Source organism: Diachasma alloeum, unplaced genomic scaffold (genome assembly GCF_001412515.2).
Source record: "Diachasma alloeum isolate Michigan unplaced genomic scaffold, Dall2.0 Dall_scaffold_02298, whole genome shotgun sequence".
In the NCBI taxonomy this organism is placed as follows: Eukaryota; Metazoa; Arthropoda; class Insecta; order Hymenoptera; family Braconidae; genus Diachasma; species Diachasma alloeum.
Window position 1 is genome coordinate 34,916 of NW_021682158.1, and position 17,775 is coordinate 52,690.

General features: G+C 36.2%; 1 long non-coding RNA gene and 1 other non-coding gene across 2 annotated transcripts; one reads left to right on the forward strand and one right to left on the reverse strand.

The window, feature by feature from the left end:
• Window positions 1-12,203: 12,203 nt before the first annotated feature.
• Window positions 12,204-15,027, forward strand: LOC107046838. The gene is made up of 3 exons (XR_001461622.2): window positions 12,204-12,553; window positions 12,751-13,623; window positions 13,715-15,027. It is a non-coding gene; the product is annotated as an uncharacterized LOC107046838 (long non-coding RNA).
• Window positions 15,028-16,119: 1,092 nt separating this feature from the next.
• On the reverse strand, window positions 16,120-16,191 carry Trnat-cgu. Its single transcript has one exon. It is a non-coding gene; the product is annotated as a tRNA-Thr (tRNA).
• Between the last annotated feature and the right edge of the window lie 1,584 nt (window positions 16,192-17,775).

Here is a 17,775-nt window from a genome sequence, read left to right on the forward strand (position 1 = left end):
TATTTTTTATAAGTAAAATTGATTCAAAGAATACCTTAAAAACACCTTGAAAGCACCCTGGTACCATCCAAGAGATACTCAAGGGGCACCTTAAAGCCACCTTGAGCACACTAGACATTGGCTTTCTAGCCATCTCTGTGCCACAAGCATAGTTGAGTCAAAATGCACCTGGAAGACCCCATGAATCCACCCTGGTATGATCCAAGAAACATCCAAAAGGCACCTTAAAAACGCGCCTGCTACGCTAGACACTGGCCTTCTGGCCAACTCTGTGTCACAAGCAAAATCGACTCAAAGAGCACCTCAAAGAAACCGTAGACACCCGATGGGCACCTTTAAGACACCTTAAGCATATTGGACATTGGCCTCCTAGCCATCTCTTTTCTATAAGTAAAATTGACTCAAAGAATGCCTTAAAGACACCTTGAAGGCACCCTGGTACCATCCAAGAAACACACAAGGGGCACCTTAAAGCTACCTTAAGCACACTAGACATTGGCCTTCTAGCCATCTCTGTGCCACAAGCATAATTGACCCATAGAGCACCTGAGAGACACCATGAATGCACCCTGGTACGACCCAAGAGACACCCAAGAGGCACTTTACAGACAGCTCAACTACGCTAGACATTGTCCTTCTGGCCAACTCTGTGTCACAAGTAAAATAGACTAAAAGAGCACCTCAAAAACACCTTAAAGACACCCGATGGGCACCTTAAAGATACCGCAAGCATACTAGACATTGGCCTTCTACCCATCGCTGTGCCAAAATTAAAATTGACTCAAAGAGCACCGTAAAGATACTTTGAAGGCATCCTGGTACCACCCAAGAGACACCTGAAGTACACCCGACATCTTCCTTCCAGTGGTTTATACGTGAAAAATAAAATCCACCTAAAAGTTACCTTAAGTGCATACATGCACCTTATATCCACCTTATGCGCAGTTATGTACAAATAGCCTCACCGTAAATTTAAATACTGATGATCACTGAAATTGAATAATTCGAAAAGATTTTCGGAGAAAATGCATCGTTGAATAACATTTAAGCCACGGTGTCAACCAAAATTAGAAAAAATTTCGTCTAATCGTTAAAAAACGAAACAGAAAATGTATCTCTTAAAGTAAATACCATATGATTAAAACAAAAATGGCAGTCCATAAAGTGACAAAGAGATGAAGAGAGTAATAGAACCATAAGAAGACAAATCGGCTATATAAGAAAAAAGATAATGAGGATAATCATAGTAATCATTAAATGATAACAATTGGATTAAGTTGATCACAGATAATGAATTGAAATTGATATCTAATAGAAATAAATGAAATAATATGGAAGGATAAATTTGATATACAATAAAAAACAGACAGGGTTGTAAGCCTTTTTGGCAGAAGCCTTGTGACATTTACTTTTTTTTCTACCAATTCCATTGGTAATAAGCTTCCGAATGGATCCGTACAATTTCGCAGATGATAACTACTCAAAAAGCTATTCATATTGGTAAGGAGAATAAACCACATCGACCTCTGATTCTGTCAGAGCTATACAATTTCATCCTGTAATGTCATAAGAGCTACAATTTTACCAAATTTCAACTTCTTACTTTTTTTCTCGAAAGTTATCGTGCGCACAATGATTTCTTCATAAAAATGAATAATCCCGATTATTACCAAACCGTTCTTAGTGGCATAATAATTTTTTTATTTGATTTTATACATATTGAATTGATTTGATATTGATTTGATTTTTATACGTATTGAATTGAAGTATTATTACAGTTAGTAAATAAGGGAAATTTCATTACCATTGCCTTCAACAGGCGCGTTGTTGTCGGGGCGACAACTTTTCAAGAGTGGGAGTAATGTTGCGTATTTGTTCCCTCTCAACCAACTTCATGTTCGACCGTCCTTTTTTTTAATATGTTTTTTTTTCTATTCCACGGACGCGTCCAGTCACTATTTGTAATTTTTTTTTCCTATTCATTTCGCCCGAAAATCGTTAATAAAGTTATTTACTATTATTCATTTAAATGGACCTATACTTTACAATATATTCTTCTACAGACGCGCATAGTACTGAACATAAACATGTAGTTTGCCTTGAATGGCTGAGAATTAATGAGAGATTTGAAAAGAGGGACGGAATCCGGCTGAATTTACTTCTCGAATTGACTTCTTAGGATTAAAATAACTTAATTAAGACATCCTATAAACGTCTTACCCATGGTGCTCGCCTCTCTCATAAATTTAAACANATCTTCAGCCCCGTACATCGCATTTTATTCCGTTAAAACGGTGATTGTGACGCATAATCCAAATTGTGAGGTGCCGATNGTTTGCCTTGAATGGCTGAGAATTAATGAGAGATTTGAAAAGAGGGACGGAATCCGGCTGAATTTACTTCTCGAATTGACTTCTTAGGATTAAAATAACTTAATTAAGACATCCTATAAACGTCTTACCCATGGTGCTCGCCTCTCTCATAAATTTAAACATATAACTCTATCGAATAGAAGAAAAAGAAACGTCTTCATCTTGAAACGTATTTTCCCCAAAATATCCGATTCTTCGAACACGTACAATTAGACTCATCTCATGAACTGAAATATTAATCCAATCCAAATTAGGCAAAAGGATTCACNCAGCATTTAGAATTCCGCTCGGGGATTAACTAACCTGAGGCGGCTAATTGTTTAGNAATTAAGACATCCTATAAACGTCTTACCCATGGTGCTCGCCTCTCTCATAAATTTAAACATATAACTCTATCGAATAGAAGAAAAAGAAACGTCTTCATCTTGAAACGTATTTTCCCCAAAATATCCGATTCTTCGAACACGTACAATTAGACTCATCTCATGAACTGAAATATTAATCCAATCCAAATTAGGCAAAAGGATTCACATTATATTTACATGTATAACGAACATGTGGGGATGTTCGTTAGGACACGATGCTGCCATCAAAACAACTAACCCCCCGTGACATAGGAAGGCGACCCGTGAGTAAAAGGTAGCGAGAGAGAGCGTTTCACTTTTCCACCCCGGGGTGGTCAGAAGCCCAATCCTCGTGACGACCATGAGGTTTGGGGGTTTCCACGCCATGGTGTGGCTAAANAAATCCACCCCTCTCTCCACAACCTAGCACACTGAGCGAACCCAGGACCGTTACCTTTCCCCAGAAATCTAGTTTTCTTCCTTTTTGTGTAAATTTTTGAGGTTTTGGAATCAATTAGAATTGGTTTTGCAGAATCATGCAGTTTGGTAATTCCGGCTAAAAATTACCTGGCGCCCATAGATTTTTGTATTTTTGAGTTTAACTAGATGAAGGGGAAGAAGGGCGAAGGTAATAGGCATTTTTCACCCCCATACGAAAATGTCACGTTACACATGAAACACACGATCAACTAATGACCGTACTTTTGATAAGAAAAATAGAAAATTTACACTTCTTAAAAAAAAAATAGACCAATACCGAACTCTACCTCTGTCATAGCTATGACATTTCATCAAATACAAAATAGCATAAATTGTTGTTATGACTTTTTAAGTCATCTAGAGACGAAAATCATTGATAAAATGACGATGTGTAATTTTTTACAAACAAAGATTTTTGGATAAATTGCTCCATGCCCGGATGTACTGAATCGACTGATACAAAATTGTATGGGCCATTCCGCCAAATATCGGCGGAAATCTGGCCTCAAAATTTTCGACAATTTTTTTTTTGCTTCTTCGCACTAGTTATGTAGAGAAAAGAAGATTTCTCGAGTAGGAGAGGTCCCGCCTTTTAATTGGAGATGCTCTACAAGCTTGAACGATTTTGCCTCAAAATCGTTCGATCGAATTAAACGTGTGCATAAATGCTCAAAAAAAAAATCCAAACATAGTTTTTGATCGGAAATTTTCTGAATTTTCCGAAAATGCAGGTTATTTTTTTTCCCCACCCCTCCTTTATGGAGAAAATCGCAATAGAAAACTTCAAACGTCGATTTCGGAAATTTCGCCATTTTTTTTTCAATCTGATTTTTTTTTTGAAAAATTCAGAAAATTTCGGATCGAAAACGTATTTTAACATTGTTCGCTCTCATAATTCTCAACCAAAGAAAAATAAAAAAAAAAAATTACTTTTTCGAAGATCAATCTGTCATCATTTAATAATTCAATTGCACATATATTGTTATTTACAGGCTCGATTATGTTTTCAAACCCAATTATATTTTCAAACATGAGTCCGAATAACAGCTGAGATCAGTCACTAGTTCGCCAAATATGCTTGAAAGTCATTTTTAATTGATCTTTGAGTCTTTCTTCAATCATAGAACGTTGGAAATATTTTCTTCTTCTTTCTTCATTCAACCAGAAGAATGTGAAGTTGTGTAATACCCCGTCGGATGGCGCGTCGGTAACGTGAATGATCAGCTGCGCATACAGTGGCGTTGGATAGCCGCCATAATAGCTTCCTATCCATTCTATTCAAACGTCTGATTGTCAGTTCTTGCAATTTGTATATTGGTGGATACTTTAAGTGCATCAAAATATTTCAAAATGGTGAAGAAGAAACAATGCTGCAATCCATTCGGTTCGTGCACTACCGGTAAGTGTTTTGTCGCTATTATATTTGGTATTTATGACTTGGAAGAAACTCATTCATCCTGACTTTTCTCATCTCAGCTAGAAGGGATACTACTAGTCTGCGAAGGTTTCCATTGGCACATCTCTCTAAATTCGCGAAGTTCACAGACTCGGACTGGATCTGTAACGCTTGCCGGTTAAAACTCACTGACCCGAACTCCAAGCCCGAATCGGATGTAGATACTGATTCTGATGATGATACATCATTGTCATCACTTTCACAAACCCTCCGATTATCATTGGAGGAAAATGTTTGCAGCCAAAAGTCTAATGGAAGTGAATATCTTCCAATTTCCCAAACTAGCTCTCTGGGATCACTCAACCTAGAGTTTCCAGAGAATAATGCAGATGATGAAGAATCGAAGGACATTGACAGTTCACAGACTGCTGGTACTAAGAGGACTTCCATTGACTCTTTACTGGACGTCAGTCCAGTCAAACGAAGAAAGTGAGAGAAAAATTCATTAGTTTCATTCCATTCCAATTGATTATTCTCAATGCATATTCCTTTTCTGATTTGAGAAAAAAAATATTGTTCCAGGCTTGATACAAAGTCATACATTGCAACTAAGTACAATGATATTCAGCAAACAGTCAAAGAAAGATTCGAGAAAGATTTTGGAATTAAAGTGGAGAACAGAGCTGAGAGTGACCTGAGAGTTATCGTGAATAACGTGAAGGATTTATACGAACACGAAACGTCGAGGTTTGAAAACAAAACTTAATGTGGAATTGAATACGTACAATCATCAATTATGGATATCAAAAGAGTACCGAAATCCACGTGTGAAAAAATTCAATGGAAAAACCTAGCGCTTTCTCTACAAAAATTTATCGAATTTCCATTGTAATTCTATTCGTTATTTGCGTCATTCCTAGAGAACATATTCAATGGAAAAGCGAAAGATTTTTTTTTCTAGAAGATTCGTGGGCATGACTTTTCCAAGTTTTTTTCTTGGGTTTTATTATGAGAAAAAAAATGAAAATAGAGCGAACAAAAATTAGAAAATTTACGTTCAAGAATTTCGTAGGAAGTCTATTGACTTTTCTATTAAATTTTTTCATACGTATTGTGTAACAAGGTAGTCCATTCTACATCACTTTTGACAGGAAATCTTGGAATTCAATTAGGATGATATAATTGTTCTACTGAAGTTTCCTACATAACAGATGATAGTCATAGAATATTCTCGCTCGATTTCTCAATCTCACTCACGTTTTATCGTTCAATCAAAGTAATAATAGTGCCACATTGAATCGAAATTTTCCTTCATTCCAGAGATAATAAAATGAAATTCATCAAACTATTGCCTTCTTCGTGGAGTAGAGAAGAGATTCACAATGCGATTGGAGCATCAAATCATTTAATTGCAGAAGCCAAACTAGAACAAGACGAGGGGACTAACAAGTTTGAACAACGAAAACCTGGCAACCAACCACTGAATGAGGAGATTAAGGAAATTGTGCGAAAATTCTATGAACATCAAGATAATTCACGACAACTAGCCGGCATGAGAGATTTCGTAACAATTAGAGGACCTGATGGAGCAAAAATAGGAAAATCTCAGAAAAAAATCATCTTGTCCAATTTGAGTGAGTTGTATGCATCGTTTACAAAGAGGTATCCAGAGATTGAGATCGGGAAAACCAAATTTTATGATCTTCGACCACAGCACTGTGTTCCAGTTGGTGGCGATGAGACTCATGTCTCATGCCTTTGCCTCATACACCAGAATGTCAGTCTCATGCTCAAAGGTAAACATTCAACTTGCTATTGGATAGGTGGAAGCAGACAATTTGAACGCAATAATCAATTAAATATTGTCAATCTCTTTTTGTAGCATGTAGATTCCAAGAACTCGACGAAAGCTGCGGTCCAGACGTAACGTGTCGGACATTATTGGATTCGCTGGTTTGTCCATTAGATCCCTCGGAGGACTGCTTCAATCGAACGTGTGAGCACTGCACTGACACCAGTTTCTATTCAGACTTATTCAAATATCAATTCCAAGAATTAAAAATGGAAATGGTCCCTTACAAAAGCTGGACTGTGGTGGACAGATATTCCTTAGTTTCAATTTCATCATCAGCAGAAGAATTCATCAAGACTTTGTTCATGAAGTTAGACCAATTGGTGACTCACGATTTTTTGGTGCGAAAACAACGCGATTTTTTGACGAGTTTAAAGAGTAGCCTCTAGCCAGGAGAATTAATAATATTTCTGGACTTCTTCGAAAATTATGCATTCAAAATTCAAGAAGCGGTCCAGCAATATTATTATAATAATGCGGCAGCTACTCTACTACCTGTAATAATTTATTATAAAATTGAAGATCAGTCATCACATTTGTCATGGATTGGCATTTCAGATTGTATGAAACATGATTGCATCTTAGTTTACGCATTCCAAAAGAAGTTGATTGAATTTCTGAAGACTAAATTCGATACAATCAGTACAATCCATTGTTTCTCCGATGGGGCACCCAGTCAATTCAAGAATAAACACGCTTTCATGAATTTGATTTTTCACGAGAATGACATCCAAATTCCAGCAGAATGGCATTTTCTTCCTACTGCACATGGAAAAACTGCTTCTGATGGATTGGGTGGCTCATTTAAGCGTAATGCACGTCGTTTCAGTTTGGAAACTGGAGCGAACAATCCAATTGTCAATTCTCAAACTCTATTCGAATGGGCTAAATTGAATGAAAAAAGAGTTACATTTGAGTATGTTTCAAAGGAAGAGTATCGAGAAACTCAAATCTTCCCAAAAGATCGACATTCCAAAGCATTACAAATCGTGGGTACAAAAAAGTTTCACTGTATAATTCCAAGTGGTAGCAAAACGTTGAAATGTAAACTTCATAGTTCTTCAGATATTTTCAAAGAAATGAAGATCATGAAATAAATTTTATGAATACAAATGAGTTTGAAAATATAATCGAGCCTGTAAATAACAATATATGTGCAATTGAATTATTAAATGATGACAGATTGATCTTCGAAAGGGTAATTTTTTGTTTTTTATTTTTCTTTGGTTGAGAATTATGAGAGCGAACAATATTAAAATACGTTTTCGATCGGAAATTTTCTGAATTTTTCAAAAAAAAAATTAGATTGAAAAAAAAATGGCGAAATTGCGGAAATTGACGTTTGAAGTTTTCTATTGCGATTTTCTCCATAAAGGAGGAGTGGGGGAAAAAAAAACCGGCATTTTCGGAAAATTCAGAAAAATTCCGATCAAAAACTATGTTTGGATTTTTTTCTTTGAGCATTTATGCACACGTTTAATTCGATCGAACGATTTTGAGGCAAAATCGTTCAAGCTTGTAGAGCATCTCCAATTAAAAGGCGGGACCTCTCCTACTCGAGAAATCTTCTTTTCTCTAGATAACTAGTGCGAAGAAGCAAAAAAAAATTGTCGAAATTTTTGAGGCCAGATTTCCGCCGATATTTGGCGGAATGGCCCGTATACATAACTGTAGGCTCATAATACAAATTAGTACCCAGAACCTCAGATGTCTAGAACAAGCTTGACGCGTATTATGGATACCACATTGACTTTAAAATTAAAAAATTAGAAAAACGCTGATCTCTCGAAAACTTTGTATGGGCAGGTATACATATTTTGATTAATCTTGATAGAAGTTATCGTGATAAATATTTTGAAAAAAAAAGTGAATCGGCCCAGTACTTTTTTTCTCACAAAAAATTGAATATCTTCTTAACTACTTATCCGATTCAGCTTGTGAACAATACAGTTCTGTAGTATAATAAGAGCTACAATCCTACCAAATTTCAACTTCCTATGTTGAATTTTCAGCGAGTTATCCTTTCCATATTTCCTAGTAAAAATGAAAAATGCCGATTATTACTAAACTGACCTTAGTTACGTAGCAATATTTTTAATTGATTCGATAGATATTATCGTAAGGAATACTTTCTTGTCAAAAAACTTCAATTCGGTCCCGTAGTTTACCAAATATTAAGGAAAAATTTTTTTTGAGAAATTGCTATATCTCGGAAACTACTGGGCCGATTAAGGTGAACTTACGCCCACAAATGCTTCAAAGTAATGACAATTATCCGACAAAATTTCAGATTTTTAGCACAAACTTTAGTCCTTTTTTCGGGGGGATTTATAAAAAATTTCCGAAAAATTGGCATACACATTCCGACATACATACATACATTTTCTAAAAACATCATATGTTCACGTTTCATAACATTCTAAATCATTTCCAAGCAAAATTACGAGATCGTAAAAATCATCGATTACAAGGCTTCCATTCGGAAGCAAACATCGTGACCATTCGTTAGCATATTGCCAATTTATTAGCAAAAATAACTAGACAATATCATGATCACAGCAATTTAAATTACGCAGCAGTAAAGCCTCAGACAAATTTGAAAAAAATTGACATCTCAGTTTGACGTGTCTAGAAGTCCTATCAATGAAAAGATTCGCCCAAAAAATATCATAAGCAGTTAAATTTTCAAATTTTTATTCCGAAACTCCGGACTGTGTACCGTGTAAGGCTAATTTTCAGATAAACATGACAACTTTAAAGTTGAATATATAATCAATGGTAACAGTGAACATAAAAAATCTCATGGGACTTCGAGTATACGGTCTAGATCACTCTTGATTTTTTTCCGATTTTTCCTGGATCTTCCAAATTTATCATTATGTCGATTTATGATGGTGCGGAGCGGCGCTTACAGCGCGACCAACGGCGTTCGTAAATTTTGCGCGACCAACGGAGTGTTAAGGGGTCTCCGCAGTACTTTTGGGTAAAATATGACAATGTGCTTGCGAATTAAATATATCATATAGCAATCAAAAATGTTAAAAAGGTATTTGTAAAAACAATTCTAACTAGTTTTATGGTTTCGTTCGTATTTAATTAATTATTCAAATTGCGCCTTATACACAACCTTTATGAACACTACTTTGTCCCATACCCCTCACACTGTTGACAATGTGCTAGCCAATAAAGGAAGCTAAATTGTTCTATATTAAGCCCTAAATAATATGGGCACCAAGTCCCATTGGGTTTTATCGTTGATTTGTTCAATAAATTAATGATAAAAATACTATGGCGATGTCTGTCATCATCCAACATACGCCATGTTTGATGTTCCGTCTCTCTCGAAACTAACCTTACTAACACTAAACTATTTCACACTTCACTCACTCGCGCGCCCATCGCAACTAGCGGAGACCCCTTAAGAGTCCCCTCCCTCACTATGGCATTCAGGTAGATAGTTATATATTCCGAAGTGGAATATGGTGTGAAATAAATCACTTTTTTTACAATTACTAGTCATAAAATTTTATTTCTTTGTCATTTACGGATTGCTTCCGAAAACGGATTTTTCGGAATCAGAAAATCACTCGTTTAACAAAGAACGGCTGCAAAAAAATGATTGCCCTTTATTAGTGAAAATATCGACAATTATGTCCACAAGTTAACCCTCAAATTTCAGATGAAAAAATAAATCTTTCGAGTAATTGCAGAATGAAAAAAAAATTGCTTTCGCGATAACGGCTCCTAAAATGAACCAAATTGAGTTCAATTGCACTCATTTTGAAGCTTTTTTAATCACCTTCCAATGTGTGAAACCGAAAATTCGATTCCTAATGATTAAATTTTAATCTTTCACCTTTTTCTCCAACAATCGAAATTCAAGTGGAAAAAGTGAAATTTTTTTTAAAATCACAACTTGTTGAAAAAACTATCGAATCGCTCTAGAAATTTTATGAGAGCTTGGTCTCATGGACTGCTTCGCAGAAAAAAATCGCGAAGACAATAGAGAACACGACATTTTTTTCCTTTCAGATGTAATGGCGACTTGCTCCACTCTGTATGATATTCGTTGCATTATAATGTTCTCGCATCGCATGTGAATTTCCATCTGCAATTTTTAAATGCGCACAGCAATTTTCGCAACATTCTAGTACAGCATACGTGTTGGTCAACATTTTGTGCTAAAAAATTCGGTGTATATGTCTCGAGATGTACATGAACATTTTGTATGCGGATTAAGTATCGGGAGAAAATGTTATGTACAATAGTCGAAAATTGTACACAACTACCATGTTGTGTACAATTTTCGATTATTTAGTTTTCAGAAATCGAAGTAAGAAACCCAGACTTGGAAGTCTACCATCCCTACGTAGGCATAATTTGTATTCTCTTACAAAAATCTTTTTGTTGTTCAAACGAGATGTTTCATCAGACATCTACAAATGTTTTAACCTTTAAGTAATCACATAATGAGGGAATCTCCGCCATTTTCCGATTTTTTTAAACACAAAAGCTTCATAAGCGAAAAATTCATAAAAATTTGTATTCCTACTTTGACATACATTGAACACATTGACAATTTTTTTGGTCGAGACTCACAACAGTAAATTATCAAAATCTTGTACTTCTTTTAAACTAAAACTTTAAAACTTTTTTTTTGCATCCAATTCAAGGCTACCCATAAACGAGGAATGCAATACTTTTTCAAACTTTCTCTTTTCTAGGAAATCGTAAAATACACAAGGCGGGTATTATCTTTACTATACGATCAATTACGTTAGGTGAAGAGCTGCAACTACTTAGAGGATAATAAGTCAAAATACCAATCTCAAGAATTCACAAGTGCTATAATTATCAAAAATGTACCCTTTACCAATTCACTGATTCTCAATCAATTATCCATCCACATCATTTTATTAACTACTCGACTGTCATCTTATCATCATATTGTCAAGGCGTGTAACCATTAACCTGTAAACTAAAGAAAGACAACAATTATTTGACTATAACCACAACGATTTTCGATTCTTCAAGTTACAAACCTTCGTGAACTGAATCAATATCGATGTTCTGTCATAAATATCGGGATCATCAACCAATTAACCGATTTTCAGCAATGGAAGTGTTAATTGTTTAGAAAAAAAAAAGTGGAGAATAAATGAGAGGACTGTTTTAGCTCCTAATCTTACACGAACGGGATAAAAACTACAATCAAAGAGATTGACTAAAGTAGAGTCTCAATTGGCGATGCCAAAAGTGTTTCCAGCGCTATACCCAGAAAAACGGACTGATTCGGAACTACTCCAGAGATTATACATAGGGTGCGTTTCGGAATCAACTACCGTAGCTGCAGTAAAGCAAAATTAGAGATAGGGTTGCAGTACTGCTACTGCTACTACGTCGATTGCGAAACGTGCCCATAGGGGGGACCCCACCCCCAGGTACTTAGCCGGAATAGGTCACTAATTAGAAAAACGACCTTATGTACTCGATTGTACATCGTTAGTACATGATTGTACAATGCAAATTTTTGTTTGTACATTCACTCATTAATTTTAAAAAATTAATCACGTTTTGGCATGATGCTAGCCAGAAAAAACTATACATTGCTTAATTGTGCTAAATTATGGGTCAATTCCGAAGGAAATCGTTTGTACATTACGAATTTCATGTTTTTATTGTTTGTACAATCATTGTTAATTAGTTAGGTTCAAGTGAACAATTATGATCTAACCCCACCCCCAGCAAAGCATTAATGGTTCCTGTATTATCGACCTTGGCGTTTTATTCTCTCTGTTTGTATGTGTGTTTACAATATATAATATTAGTTCATTTTTTCATGAAAAAAAAACATTAAATTGAACAACATAATTGTTGATGAAGGATTAATCATCTTATTTGTACCTGTGCGGGAAATAGAAATACATATTTGCATTGTGATACGGGACATTGGCATAAGGGAAATCATTAGCCCCGAAGATTCTGACAGCTCGAAAGAGGTTATGTTTGATGAAAGATTTTTAAAAGGAACATTCCTGCAATAATCTTCGATCAAAAGCATTGACAATAACTGCAAACCTTGTGAGAAGGCTGTGTGTAACTGAGTGAGGTAAGCTTGCAAGCATCATTTTCAATAAATGCTTGTCAATTTTTCTCTGATTTTGATAGCACTTTTTTTGGGGAGAACAATTGATAATTATTTCTACATTCTCGCTACTTCCAAAGTAAAATTGTTAGTCTCCACGAGTATTCCCTGTTTCACACCAATCACTAGTCCATATCATAAGTTATTTCATTCCTGCACAGGTAATAATTAGAGATGCGCATTCTTTTTGGATCAATGCCAGGAAATCTTCAAGCATTACACCCTCCAATAGACTGAATACTTTGGTCTCCGTATAATTCCCATCAACAGCACAAGAAGAGATACAATTGATGATTTATTAAAATGAAAGGGATTATGAAGAGGTTTGAGAGTAGAATACTGGTGATAAGAAGGTTCGAGTCCTGTGCAAAAGGAGTAACGATTATACACTGAACCTCAAGGAGACTCAATTGACAAGGGCAGCTCTCTATCAGATTGCTATATATCAGTCTCAATGGGTCTACAACTGTCTCAAGGGACCCGAGGGGTTAATGATTCACCGGCATAGCGATGAGCATGCCCTACTTGAGGTTCATCTTGCTCCAGAGATAAATGTCCTTGTTTTGTTGGGGACTTTGATTGATGAAACCGTGGATTCCCGAATCGAGCGGAACCTGATGGGGAACTCTGCAGGATTTAAAAAGCGAAGAACAGCTGAAGGGACAGTAGGAGAATGGGCCCTACAGTTCTACTACAAATGGTTATTGTACTTTCAAAATGAATTATTCGTATCAGTTTCGATGAATTTTCAGTTTTGCTATCAATATAAAAGAAAAGCAGCGAAAACTATCGACATTCTGTCCTGACAATCCATCATTGAGGCGCTTTGGATTCAAGCGCTTGCAGGATACGCTAAAGTATTATCCAAAACTCTGGAATGTGAAATGTCCTTGTGGAGCAGTCAGGCGTGAGGAAAATGTTTCTAATTGTCATGTATATCTGGAGCTAGATTGCAGAGAGAGAGCAACCGATCCTGATCGTACTTGCAAGCTCTACGATCTGCCTACATCTTTCAACTTGAGCAGAGAATACAGGTATGATGCAGTTTCTGACTGATTCATTTGACTTCTCTCACCTTGAGAATTCATATATTTAACGATTCAATGGAACAATTATTATTTTCAGATTAGCTGGAGTCATCTCATACGATGCGACCTATGATCATTTCGTGGCCTACTGTTGCCGTCGTACTGGAACGTGGGAGTACAATGATTGATGGACTACTCAGTAAAGTAAAACCTGTGAAAGGAAATCCGGTGATACAACCTGAATGTGCCTTGTATCTGATTAATCAGTGAGCAGGAACGTTCACTACGCTCAACATTTCAGTTTTCTGTGTCGCCAAAGCTAGTTCTTTATCTTAAGTATATTAGTTATAATATGATTCTTATCGAATGTTATTTGTTTAAATAAAGATTTTATTGAAAAAATGCAGGAAGACGAGATAGTGAACCAAGAGTAAATGGTTTTTAGTTTGACTGTTTTAATACAAACTCTCATGTTTGAACATTATTTCGTGATGAAAGTAAACTGTAAATAGAACAATATAAAAGACTGTTGTTGTACCTGCAACGCAAAGCCTCTCCCCCCAGACGATACAGCTTATATGCATAATTTACATCTTTTCTCTTTAGTTCTTTCATGAATTCATTATCAAATACGTAGTGCTGTAATTATTGGAAGTTTCTTGAGAAGGAAAAGTTTGATTTAGGAGAATTACGTGCAAGAAAATTATTAGGAGTGAAATAACACATTCTGTTGATTCAAATGTTTCATAAAATTTCTTTATTCAAAACAGCGATGAGATACGGAAAGTGGATGGAAAATCACTTACGTATTTTTTTTCTTGAAAGATGATACGATTTCGGAATTATATCAAATTATGATGTCACAATGCTACGTATTTCTGTTTTTGCAAAACGCTATCATATGTTGTCATTCTCAATCGCTCATCACTTCATAGTTCTCAATTAGTCTTCGAAATAAGAGACACGTGTCCTCTCATGAAGTAGGCACAGTTCCAAACAAAAAAATGTCTTCTCGTGACCCTAATTGAATCAAAATTTCTTTGCCCATTTTTGACGTGGAAAAATAAAAAAAAAATCGAAAAACGTACAAATGATGGAATACGAAAAAACACGAAAACATCATACAAGCTTCCACCTTTTTATACTATTTGATGATGAAAGTGAACTGGAATTAAAACAATATAAAAAAACTGGTTCCATACCTACAGCACTAATTCTTTTGCTCCAGGGGATGTAGTTTGCATGCACGATTTACGTTTCTCTTCCTTCAATCTAAATTTTCTTCGTCAATGCAACTGAACATCTAGGACCACATGTATGAGAAGTTGTGATGCCTGCTTTACGTGAAACAAATTATCAACAGATGGTGATATGATACATCCCACTAATTGTGTCCTAGCATGGAATTCCTTTATTGAATGGAACAATAAAGACCGAAAAATTCGATGGCCAATAACATACATGTTTTCTGTAGCTTGAAAAATGATAGAAAATCAAGAAGTTATATCAAATTGTGGGAACGTCTGCATTTATTATATTCAATGATAGAGAAATTCCATGCAAAAATTCTAGTGATCCAATTATTTCGATATTGTATTCACTTTAGAATAGAACGTTCATAGTTCTTCCATGAACGAGCGACAATTTTCTAACTATTTCCCTTCGTGACCCTCACAATCAAGTTTGACTTTTCATTTTTTACACATGAGCTAACCTTCTTTCATTCGATGAAATATAAAAGATTTATGAGATCTGTACGAATCTTCAGAACTATTAAGTTAATAAAAAAATGAAACTTAGGAAAACTGAAGAATTATTTCATTTAGACAAATAATTTCAAGACACACTTCTTTTGTTATTTTAAATATTCTAATTTTTTCGTTGATAAACTGATTATCGACTACATTGCATTCATTAAGTGCAATCAGCAGTTCCTTATAGTGTATTTCAATGGTAATAATTAGCTTCCCGAAATGGGAGGAATTTGATCTTGGCTTGGACACAAATTTTCATATATTGAAATTAATTTGTCAAGAGAAGTCGTACAATAGATTGATCTCATATGGTGAACACATGTATGCATCGTTCCAAATCTTTTTCTCCCATTTCTTGTTGAATCATACGATAAGTAACAAATACACAACTCTGCATTTCTCACTGCTTTTTCTTTGCGTTAGACTCTTCCATGCATCTTAACTTTGAGCATGTCTATCGTTGCAGTTTTTTCTCGAATTGAAAAGCGCCTAGGTCTAAGGAGCGTCACTCGTTACCAGATTTGATTTTATTGCTGACTGTATTGCCCTCAGTGGGTCTTGAAGTCTTGAGAGGGAGAGGTACAGCAGTAGATAATGAATCTTGGAATTTTTTTCGCTGGGTGGAGAAACATCCGTTGGATCCAGTTTTGTTAGCTCATTGGAGAAATCGATGGAACACTCCAATTTCTCACAGAAATTTGAAAAAAAAATCAAATAAAATTAAAATTTAGAGAGAAAAAATCCCGATTCGCCCAGCCGGGATTCGAACCCGGGTCTCCCAGTTACGCGCCGGGCACTCTTCCAACTAAGCTACCGGGAACCACGGAAACTCCAAATTCAAATCAACATTAAATAAATTCACATAGAGAGATCACAGCAGGATGAGAATTGAAATATTTTTGGGCTTTTCTGTTTTTTCTACTGCCTTCTATATCCTGGGTGTATTTCATAGCGTCTAATAGAGGATTCCCATTGGGGTAGTGCTTGATCCGAAGTAGCTCCTTTCCTCCCTGCAAAAGAGACTTTTTTGTGAGTGTCTTCAGAATGCTGTGAGGCAATTCTCAATTTCTTTCTGCGACAGCATTGAAATTCTTCTTGTGGAGAGCATTGATACGTCGTTTATACTTTGACACTCCGAGAGACATTGATTCTCGATTGGGGAATGTTCGAACACCTACCACAGATACATTTGAGTACATAATAAAATATCTCAGTGCCTCGATACTCTTCTCCAACTTGAAAACGTAATAAGACGAGGGGTTATGACTATGGGTTCTTCTGTGAGAGCTGACGCTCGATAATCCACTATTGCATCAGACTAATGGTCATGCTGGGACATTCTGCTGCATCAGAAATCGATGAATGATTTACCTGCAATGAAATGATGAACTGAAAACATGACGTCGATGTGAAATGCGAATTGACTTTGGAAGTAGAGCGGATGTAGAAATAATTATCAATTGTTCTCCCCAAAAAAAGTGCTATCAAAATCAGAGAAAAATTGACAAGCATTTATTGAAAATGATGCTTGCAAGCTTACCTCACTCAGTTACACACAGCCTTCGCACAGGGTTTGCAGTGATTGTCAATGCTTTTGATCGATGATTATTGCAGGAATGTTCCTTTTAAAAATCTTTCATCAAACATAACCTCTTTCGAGCTGTCAGAATCTTCGGGGCTAATGATTTCCCTTATGCCAATGTCCCGTATCACAATGCAGATATGTATTTCTATTTCCCGCACAGGTACAAATAAGATGATTAATCCTTCATCAACAATTATGTTGTTCAATTTAATGTTTTTTTTCATGAAAAAATGAACTAATATTATAAACACACGTGCAAACAGAGAGAATAAAACGCGAAAGTCGATAATACAGGAACCATCAATGCTTTGCTGGGGGTGGGGTGTTACCAAAGAGGATAGACCTGAGTAGAGGCCCGGATCGGGGGGTTTGGCTGACTCCAAAAATCTTAGTTGGTACCCCACGGGAAAGGCGGCGTCCCAGTCGAATTGTCGGTAAATGTGAATCGGGTGCGTGAGTAACACGGCAGTAGCAGTCCCGCTGCGACAGGGACAGGTTCGAAGGGGGATTTTTGTCCTCCTTGTACTCAATGTTTACTTTATGTTTTTCAGTTGATTTATTCGCCGACTAATTAATATTAAGGGATGAAACAAAGACTGTTCAATGGAGAATTAAATTCCCCATCCATCAACCTCCGTTTCATCCCTTAATCTCTGCAATAANCTCCAAAAATCTTAGTTGGTACCCCACGGGAAAGGCGGCGTCCCAGTCGAATTGTCGGTAAATGTGAATCGGGTGCGTGAGTAACACGGCAGTAGCAGTCCCGCTGCGACAGGGACAGGTTCGAAGGGGGATTTTTGTCCTCCTTGTACTCAATGT